Source organism: Miscanthus floridulus, chromosome 7, assembly GCF_019320115.1.
Source record: "Miscanthus floridulus cultivar M001 chromosome 7, ASM1932011v1, whole genome shotgun sequence".
NCBI lineage: Eukaryota > Viridiplantae > Streptophyta > Magnoliopsida > Poales > Poaceae > Miscanthus > Miscanthus floridulus.
Genome location: NC_089586.1, coordinates 84,544,474 through 84,555,505, shown reverse-complemented (window position 1 = coordinate 84,555,505; position 11,032 = coordinate 84,544,474). Strand labels below are relative to the sequence as shown.

At 45.1% G+C, this 11,032-nt stretch overlaps 1 protein-coding gene across 1 annotated transcript in view; it reads right to left on the bottom strand.

The window, feature by feature from the left end:
- Window positions 1-4,144: 4,144 nt before the first annotated feature.
- LOC136467210 (protein ACTIVITY OF BC1 COMPLEX KINASE 8, chloroplastic-like) overlaps window positions 4,145-11,032 on the bottom strand; it is a 72,010-nt gene continuing 65,122 nt past the window's right edge. Inside the window, exon 21 of the mRNA XM_066465809.1 lies at window positions 4,145-4,163. The gene's annotated coding sequence lies outside the window, so the exon portion shown is untranslated. The remainder of the gene's footprint in view (window positions 4,164-11,032) is intronic.

Genomic DNA, 11,032 nt, shown 5'->3' with positions numbered 1-11,032 from the left:
ATCTCAACCTTCTTGTTTGATACTAGCCTCTAGCCGAGTCCATAGAATCCCCATTAAGGGGGAATCTATTGGAAGGCGGGTTAAGGAGCAATGGAATGCCACACGAGGGCTTTGCTGACCCCGTCACAAGCGATGAAATAGGATTCCGCACGAACATGCCCGTTAGCAAGCTCACCGAGCACGTCACTCGAGCCAACAAGGCAAGTAACGGTAACCCAACCCCTCTAGTTGCGGAAACCATGGACGGGGCGATAGTCACAAAAACATGCTGACCCTTGACCGAATCCCCACCACATGCGGGGGCTCGAGAAAGGTTGGACTTACAAGGAGACCTAACGCATGGTCGTAGAATGATAGCGAAGATCCTAGGGAGAGGGTATGTGCGAATACAAGAGATGCATTCTCCTAAGTTTCACTATCCTCCCCTCAATTTTCAGTGACATCTGACCCTAGCAACGATAAGGGGTCAGATCTCACTCGGGGCTGGTAAAGGTATAAGTATACCTTTTCTGAAATAGTTGCTGCATCAGACCTCTTCTTCATGCTAAGCCTAGTCACAAGGTTTGTAGAAACGAATAATTGATCATGTCTGGTTGGACTACAAAATACCTATGCCTCGGTGGCTATGGTGTCTTTGCTCACCAGCGTGATTGAAGTTCTCCCCTTACACGTGTGGTAGGCGCCGATGATCCCTGACCCCTTCACGCCCCTCTCCTTTAGGATTCGGATGGCGGTGAGATGGTCCTAGATTCTCTTCTTGCCTTTCTCTAGAACTCCCCACTTCCTCCATGAGTTTGGGACCTCTTCGATGAGGCGCCTGGTAAACTCTAGCAAGGGGGTGGCTATGTCGTTCTTGACATAGAACCAATGCAAATGCCACCCTCGGTCAACAGACGCATCGGTGGGTACTCGCTGACCCGGTTGTTGTAGAGCTAAATGTCGGCGCATCCCATCGGCACGTTCAGCTCCTGCTTCCTCTCCCGCTTCTTCAGGAGGGTGACGGTGAAGAAGTACCACCATAGGTTGAAGTGGGGACTAATCCCTAGGAATCCCTCACATAGGGCGACGAACGCCTCAATGTACTGGATTCCATTGAGATTAAGGTGATGTAGCTCTACCTTATAGTAGTGCAGCAATCCCCGAAGAAACTTGTGGGTAGGGGTGGCGAATCCTCGCTCATGGAAGTGAGTGAAGGACATGACATAGCCATCAGGCATCGATGACGTGTCCTCATCGCCGGGCAGCCGCCTCTCCTCGGTGGCAGTCTGCGTGCAAAGAAGATCACGGTGAACAAGGTCCTCCAGGCGCTGGAGGGTGATGTCAGAGTGGCACCATGGCTCCATTGGAGGATTGGGGTGGGTGGATGCAAATTCGACGATGGCTGTGACGTGGATGTGGGAAGCTTAGGTGATTGGCGACGGAGGTTGTAGATGCAAAGGCAAGGAGGCAAAGTACAAAACCCTAGGGGCAAACCCTTTGGTTTTATAGGGGCGATGGATGCGAGGAAAGCAACTATCTACCTAGATCTCCATGCCTACCATGATCCGCCACCACATCACGTCGTGGGATATGCGCCCGCAATCCTTATCCTTTGCCTCCGAAGATGCGCTGGACATTTTGCCTCTTCGGACGGACCAGGACTCTTTACCAGCAAAAGGGATACAGGTCAAAAAGCATTTCTCCAGTCCACCTAGGCCTAGGAGTTCAAGGGCTGGCCCATCAATGGTTTCAACAGCCATCCCAAGGCACCCTTATGACAAAGGATGGGCACGCGAGCAGCCAAAACTCAAGTGCATGAGCTTCATGGGACTCTCGGTCTACGATCGAGTCTCAGCGGGGCTGACCCTGGCCGGATCCCCGCGAACGGGATACCAGGATCCCAATTGAGCTATCCAGCTGACAAACCATCAAGTCTCATGGCCACACCCATGAAGGGTCCGACCTCGGTGAAGGAGAACTCACCATCTTCAGGGCACACCGTGGGCAATAATAGAAGGCTAGGGCTCTCAGAATCCTCTCTTTCGAAAAAACCTCCGAAGGAATATTCTACTCTTCCGTAGGCTCAGGGGCTACATCCAGCAGATGTGCTCGCGGGCGCTCGCTGACAGGTCAAAAAAATCTCCCAGATGATTCTACTCAAATTGCCCAGGGGCTCGGGGGCTACTGTCGGGGACCAATACTAGGGTGCCCGAAGAGGAGGAGTTAATACCTATCAACATTGATTCATCCTAGCATCAGGAGCATGACTACACCTCTTGCTGGGCATCGCCTCATCTAGCCACCAATGCCACAGGCTCTACCATGTCTAGCTCCTGAGGGTCGACTCGACCTTGTCTGGCTCCTAAGGCTGGCTCTGCCTCGCTAGACCCTCGAGGGCTGGCTCCGCCTCGCCTGATGTCTGAGGGCTGGCTCTACCTCGCCCGACGTTCGGGGGCTGGCTCCGCCTCGCTCGATGTCTGAGGGCCAGTTTCACCTCGCCCGACGTCCGAGGGCTAGCTCCGCTGTCACAGAACCGACCAATTTATAAGAGCACAAGTACAATGGCAGCCCGCAAGTGGTCGCACTGTCATACCTGAGCCCATATAAACCCAGTAGTCTGTCGAGTACCACGACGGGTCTCGATAAACAATCCACAAACAACCAAGACCGTACATGATTGAACATACATGTCACATATTACATAAAGTTTGCAGATACATTTCCATCATCAGAGTATGAAATAAAGTTATTACAAACCAAGTTTGATAGATAATAGCGGAAGCAAATTAAGTTCAAAAGTTGCATTTGCCAACATAGTTTAATACAGTGCCAACAGATGATCATAGTCCACAAAAGCATATAGAGGGATTAGTAAAGAAGCCTGCCCAAGGCTTACTTTTCATCCACAGCGGGATAGAAGCAGCTCTTGCAATATCCATGATATATTGTGCCATCTGCAACAATGGGAATAAAACCCTGAGTACGAGAAGGTACTCAGCTAGACTTACCCGTCATAAACCAGAAATAAATTGACTCCAAGGATTTTGCAAGGCTTTATAAGTGGAGGTAGCTTGACAACATTTTGCATAAAAACGATTAACTCAGTTATACAATTATATTTCTGTTATCAAGTTAATTATAACTATCCATCTCTAAATTAGCAACTATCCTATGCCAAACATGTGATACATCATCTTAAGAGCATACAATAGTAACCATAGCAGGTATAGTAATTCCATGTTTATCCGAACCATCATATTCCATAATACAATTACTACGATGCTGGAGCTAGCCAAGTTTCTCACTATCCGGGAGAGATGGCGATTCGAATCAATTTCAACTAGATAGGAATTTATTCCTAACACAAACCCAGGCTCACTAGATCAACGGTCACCTTAGGTCACCTTTGGTACAACTCAAGTACACATTTCACGGGTTCGCCCAGCGCCGCATAATCAGGGACCACCAACTGCTAGGATGTTCAGGCCTAGCCTACCCTTGGGCTCACGTCTGGCTCCCCACACATCCTTACTACCATCCAGAGTGCACACTCTTATAGAGCAGGGCCCAGCTTGAGTTGAGCTACTCAGCTTCACGGCCAGAACGAGTTATCCGGCTAGCTAAGTGATAGGCATGTGTTCAATCTTGTCAAAAGGTCCAACAATGGTACGGTCCTTAATCGGCACAGACGGAATCACATGAGCCAACCCACCATAGACTTCGTCCGACCTCCATTTACTTGTATCCCATGTTTCTTTTCCATGATAGCAAATATAGTCAACCGTGCTTCGGTATCCACCTATATCTCGTAGGTGATAGGAAATCACCCGACTTCTACCGGTCTAAGCAGGGCTAAGCATATATTCAATCCTAGACCTACACAGGGTTAAAGGTGTGTATTTATATCTAGACAAGGTAGTTCCATGCATCAAGTGGTTCCAACCAACTCTTATAACCTAATGCATCAATCATAAAGGACTCAAGTAATATTTTGTAAAACACTGGGAGACTTAGAATGCTCCGGGGCTTGCCTTTTACAAAGAAAGTGGGGCGGTGGTCAGGGCACTCTAGAAGCTCTTCTAGGGTCTGCTCCTCTTCTTTGGGAGCTATGGCTTGAGGAATCTTCTATTGGTCCCCTTCCTCTCCTTCGTTGAATTCCAGCAACGTTATTTCCTCTGTCGATCCTATATGCATGAATATGGCATAAGATATTACGAATGCATACATGCTGACAAGTATAGTATGATGACACATGATGAATGCATTCTTGTAAGTATTCAAAATAGTATGGTGTTAAAGTAATAACAAGTGCATCACATTTTTACTGAGTAGGTGCATATCTCTTCTTGATTACTTAATCAAACACTTTTACAATTCATTTACTACACCACAAAACAACGGCTTCTTGTTTTACTCATAACTGGAGTTATATACATCGAAATCATATGGTTGTGGACATTCTGGAAAGATTAAGAAATTGTCTACAACTTTCTTTTAATACTCTTACTGTGATTCAATAGTTATATAGGGCAAACAAATTATTCAATCAAATCTATCAAGGAAGTAAACATTTCGGACAGCAAACTTGTAACAGCTATAACTCTAAAAATCTAAGTCCTATGACTGTGAAAATTTGACACAAGGTAGATTAGTAAGTTATCTGCAACTTTATTAGTAACAAGTTTTACAGCAAAGACCATTATCCATATGAAATCATCCACACAATCAAAACTATACATGCAGCCTTGTATTTGAATTATAAAGTGATAATTAGTTAGTTACATACAATCAATGGCTTCTACACCTTACTATGAACATCAATAGTTACTATGCATCACAAGAATCATACAAAACATCATGGTGAACCCTAATTTAATTACTTAAATGCCTTTATTAATTTAATTAAATAATTAGGGTAAATAATAAACATACACCAAAGCTACACAATAAATTATCATAAAATTATAGTGGACTCCTAATGCTCACAATAGGCTACTGTGAAAATTTCATACCATTTGCACATGTATAACATTCTATACAAAATGATAAGCTAGCAAGGGTTAATTTAGTGAAAATAGTAAACCCTGTAGAAAAGTGTCAAGCAATAGATTATATATTTTTACTAGCTTCATATTAGTGCCATACTACTGCATAAAAATTTACATAGCAATATATTACATATTTTTATCCCTACAAATTTCCTTAGAAGATGCCATTTATTAATAAATAAATAGAAATACCATATTTAAATTAAGTTTACAGCAAGTTTATTATTTTTCCTAGCTAGGGCATGTCAATACAAAACCCACAAAATTGGAATCACAATTTTAGGAGTTTTCTAGCTCAAGATATCTAATTTACAAAATTGTAAACATACAAAAAGCATTTATCTAAATGCATTTTAATCCTTAACAAAAACATCAGAAACTATACCTGTCATATTTTTATAAAATACTACACTTCCTAAGGAACACAACAAAATTAGGTTCACCAAATTTGGATCCCTACAACTCAACTTCTGATTTTCCAAAGCTAGCATGTAAATCTAAAAATAACTGAGCTATCCTTTGAAACTGTGTCGCTGACAGCCGAGGTCCATGCTTCAGACGGGCCCACGTGTTAGTGAAACAAAACAGGGGAGTGGCACAACTCGACGCGGATCAGCCTCAGCTCATCGCCGGCGAGCTCTCCGGCCAACCCAACCCCAACATCGTGCTCTACACATCAAGGCGCATCGGGTGACCTAGGTAGTGAAGGCGTGCATGCACTGTAACACCCCAGGTGTTTAGCTTCCACATTTGCACTGCATTTCATGAACACGAGCATCATGCATCCATTCGTGAACTTATATCACATGAAACATGATTTCGAAACATTGCAACATGTTGTATATTTCATGTGTGTTGTTCTTTTATGAAATGTAAAGTGTGCAACACTTAAGTGCAACATGTGACACTCACTTAGTGAAACCAGATTAGTTAATACTATGCAACAAGATCATGAAACATATGAAACATGACTATGAAACATTTGCAACATTTCTTGTGTTTTTCATTGTTTCAGTATATACCTTGCTTGACTCTTGTGTGACCAATGCATGGTGTGGCTAGAAATGCTTGTAAGTAACTTAGTTACACATAGAATGTCTTTTGGAACATTGTTCATGTTGGTCACTTTGACTAATTAGTTTTCCAAGTCATGGTTTGACCAAATTTGACCCCTGAACCTTTTTGTTTGACTGTTTAAAAAGTGTGGCTTAGGATGTTTGCATGTCTGAGCAACCTAAAGCAAAGTTGTAGAGGATTATATGTGGAACAAAAGTTATTTTGTGACCAACTCGTGAAAATGTGCACAACATGCCCAAAAAGGTCCCACAAGTCAGCTTTGAAGGTGGATTCAACACTTGAAATTATTTCTAAGTCCTAAGTGCAATTTCAGTTTCATGAGCTGATGTTTGGAGCACTGTATCTCACTAACCAAGCCGAACCAGCTCGAGCTCCAATTGTGAAAGTTGTAGACCACATGTAGATCTCCAACTTTGTTAACTACAACTTACCCTGGATCACCACGGATTGAGAGATCCACTGTCAACAAGTTTCGCTGTCAGTCGGCTTGATGGATACTGAAATGAAAAATTCAGACGCTACAGTGCTCGGGCGATTCAGAACTCGGTGGCCGCGTGTACGCCGCGCGTCGACGGCCGGCTGACCGTGCTGGCCACGCGCCGTGCGCATTCTGGCGTCGCAGCCGCGTCTTGAAGCCACCCCGCGCCTGCCGACGCACTCACCCGCTCTAGTTCGCCTTTCTTCTCCTCCACCGCGCGCTGCGCCAACCAAGCAGCCGCTGCTCCACCATTGCCGCCGATCAGCTCCGCCTCCGTCGAGCAAGCTCGCGCCTCGTCGCCCATTCGCCACTGCCTTAGCTCCTCCGCGTATCCACCGTCGCATCGCACCCATGGTTGCTTGCTAGCCGCGCTCGGTAAGCTTTCCCGCCGCGCGCAGCCTCGTCGGAATGTCGCCGCCGCAGCCCGTCACCATGGCCGGCCCATCTCCGACCATCGCGGGTCCTCCAGGGGGGTGCACTAGATTCACATTGGGATGGGGAAACTCGGCATAGCCCGTGATTGTGCTAATCCGGTCGCCGTCGCCGTCTCGCCGTTGAGCCGAACCACCGGAGCTCCGCCGAGCAGCCGTGCGCGTCGCCGCTATAGGTTGAGGCCAGTAGAGATCTAACCCTAGGCACCAACGGGTCCGCCTCGTCGTGGTGAGCACGACGGTGGCCTTGGTCTCACCGGAGACCTCACCGCCGACGAGCTGCGCCGTCTTCCGCGCCGTCGCAGCCGTGTCCTCTGTTCTTGGCTCACTGACCGGTGGGGTCGGCTGACAGCCGGGTCCCACACGTCAGTGACTGTGCTGTCTTAGGGCTAGTTCAAAAATTCAGTTTTGAATGCTGATTTGATATTTTTGTATCTTCAAATGTGTAGATCCAAATCGAGTACTTCCAATTTTGTTAGACTCACTGTTAGGTCTAGTATTTAAGAAAAATATATCTTGAGCATATTATGTAGAAATTTTGGGTGAATTAAATAGGAACTTGAAAAGTGTTTTTGAATGCATGCAAACTTGTTTAAATCATATCTTGAGTTTCTATGATCCAAAAATTATGAAATTTTGTGGGTAAGTTAGTATTGTATAGTAGAAGCTCTGGTTAAAATTTGAGAGTCATTGCATGTGTAGTTTTTGAGTTATAGATTTTCCTTTTATCATTGGATGATTCTTGTGTAAATTTTAGTAATTAATCTATGAATCCGATGGCCATGAAACTTGGTAGGTAGTATCCTAGTACCTTAGGGATGCTTAGAAAAATATGAAATCTGTTGCTTGACACTTTTCATTAGGGTTCCTAATTATGCCAATTTAAGCCATTATGCCTTATCATTTTTGTGTAGGCTTTTATACTTGCTCAAATGGTGTGAAATTTTTATGGTAGTCTACTTAGAGCATGTAGTGTCTACTGTAATTTTTGTAGAATTAATGGGGTAGTTTTCATATATGTTTACTATTTCCACTAATTAATTAAATAAATTAAGAAAGGTAGTAAAAGAAATGTTTTGGTGATGAACACTTTACTTGCTGGTGTTCTTATGATATGTGTGATGAGATAGTAAAGTTGGTTTTGTCTAATTATATGTTTACATCATAAGTTGCTAATTATGTGTTGGTATTATGTCCCTCTGGACAGATCTGGGGACTTTAGAAAGTTCCCCATGATATTTTGGTTTTCTGTGATTGTAATGAATACAAAAGTTGTATATAATTTATGTGTCTAGCTCCTATCAAAATTTGAGGGCATTTGGCCCAGTAGTTTAGAAACTACAGCTGTTTAAAGTTAGGTTGCAGTTTTTGCTGATTCTCTGCCTTGTGAGGATAGACTTCTGTTGATTGATGAATTCGACCTGGTAAAGGTTTGAATCATGCTTTGAGGTCTGAAAATGTTTTGTAGACAATTTTATAAGCTTTCTAGATTGTCTTGTTGCATATCAATTGGATTTATAAATCTCCAGTTATAGCTAGTTTACTGCACCGCTACATAGTATTCATTTTGCTGAAATACAATTGCTTGAGTGTATGTGGTTGCAATGTTCTCGTTGATTGTTTAGGGGTTAGCCTAACTTGAGAATATGCTTAGGTGCAGGTGCTAGGTCGTTAACTGAAGATGAGCAATTATACATTAGGTTGTATAAACTTGGTAAGTAAAGTGATTTGAATAGGGCTTAAGTTGGAATATGCAAACTACAGCGAACATGTGCATTCCCCGAGCATCCCTGACATTCGTTCATGTGCATCCATGATATTTATCTTGCGCATTCATGCAATAGGTGTGCCAGAGGGAGTGACGTTGCTGGAGTTCGAGGGAGCCAACCAGGAGGAGGAACCCGAGGTGCAGGAAGCCGACGAAGCAGTCGCCGCGGAGGAACTGCCCGAGTGCCCTGACCACCAGCCTTCCTCATTCCTGAAAGGCAAGCCCCGGAGCATATTAAGCCTCCTATGTTTTCACAAATACATTGAGTATCTTGTATTGTTGATGATGCATTAAGTATAGGAATTGGTTGGAACCAATTGCTGCATTATATATCCTTCCTTGTCCAGATATCGCACTGGAATCCTAATTAAGTTCAGGAACGGGTTAAATGCTTAGCCATGCTTAGTGCGGTAGAAGTCAGGTGATTTCCTGTCACCTGCGAGCTTTAGGATGAGGTGGATCACGGTTGGCTATATTTGCTATCGTGGAAAAGAACCATGTGAATAATGAATTAAGACCGGGCGGGGTCTTGTGTAGGTTTGAACATAGTGACTCCGTCTGAGTCGTTTAAGGACCGATACGCTGTACGTCCTCATGTCATGTTGAACGCAGCCTAACACTTAGCTGGCCGGATAAGTCGTTCCGACCGCGAAGCCTAGTAGCTCGACTCAGGCCGGGGACGCGAGCGGTGGCGACATTCTGGAGGTAGTAAGGATGTGCGGAGAGCCATTGGCATAAGTCCAAGGCGGGTTAGAGTCCCGAACAACCTTGGCAGAGTGGGTCTCTGAGAATGTCGATCTGTTCGGACTCGCGACTCCTGAATCGTACCAAAGGTGACTTGTTTGCGACCCTGACGGGGGAAGCAGGGTTTGTGTTTAGGAATACCCCTCCAGCTGGATAGGAATCGATTCGAATCGCCGTCTCTCCCGGATAGTGAGAACTTGACTGAGCAGCGGCAACGTAGATTTAATTAATTTAACGATATGGTTAAATGGATGATGATAAGGTTGCCACAATGAATACCTGATATGGTTATTAATGTTTGCACCCTAATAAAATGATTGCTTAGTACAGGTGCTAATATAGATGACAGGTTAATGGCTAAAAAGTCACTGCTAGTTCAGGTTAAGAGTTGATCATTATTACTTATGCTTTTCTGCAAAAAGAAAGTGTCAGCCAGCTCCACTACATTAAGCTATGCATAATCCTTGGTGTCATTTGTTTGGTTTTCGACGGGTAAGTCTAGCTGAGTACATTCCCGTACTCAGGGTTTATTCCCTCTTGTTGCAGATGACCTTCTATATCAGGGATTCTGCAAGTACTGTCTCCACCCGGCGGGTGATGAGGACTAGATCATGGGCATGATCTCCTTTCTCTTATCTGAATGCTTTTGCGGTCTGTGATCAACCAACCAGTATGTGTATTTGAACTCGGTGTGTGAGTTAAACTATTTACTTCCGCATGTTTTACAAGACTTGTTTTGTAATAACAATGACTCTGTGATGATGTAACCTATTTGCGAACGCATGCAAAATGTTGTAACGTACGATATGTTATGTTGAATTACTGTGATCTTGGTTGTATGCAAGTTGGTTTGAAATCCTTCGAGATTTCGGTTGACTACCGGGTTTATATGGGCTCAAGTTCGAGAATTTGATCGTTTCGGCGATTGTTTTTGTACTTGTGCTCTTATAAATTGGTCGGTTCTGTGACATGCACAGGAGCGTGTTCGTCGCCGGCCATGGTGGCACGACGGCGCTGTGCTGCAGTACGCCGGCCAAGGAAGGCCATGGCAGAGCTCGGTGAAGAGTGCACCAGAACCATGGTGACGACACAGATCTATCACGGCTATCTAGGTGACGCGAGGTGCTCCGACGTGCTCCGGCCACGTGCGCGGTGGCGCGGAGGTGTGAGCGCGGTGGTGTGGGTCACCATGTTCCGCGCCGACGAGACCACTATCCATGGTAACATCATGCAACAAGAAAGCACACACCATAGACTAGCCCTAATGCAAGGAATCAAAGCAAATGCCCAAGCGAGCAGCGTGGCGGCGAGCTCACCGTGGAGGCGGCCATGGCGGCCGAGATCTCCAACGAGGAAGAAAATGGCGAATACGCCCTCACCGAAGCTCGTCAGCTGCTGCTTTCAAGTCAAGGAGGTAGAGGGGAGTGTGGCACAGCTGTGGGCGAGATGGAGGCGGCGATGGTGCTGTGGCGTGGGTGTTGGGTGATGACGGAGCTGCGCTGTGCTC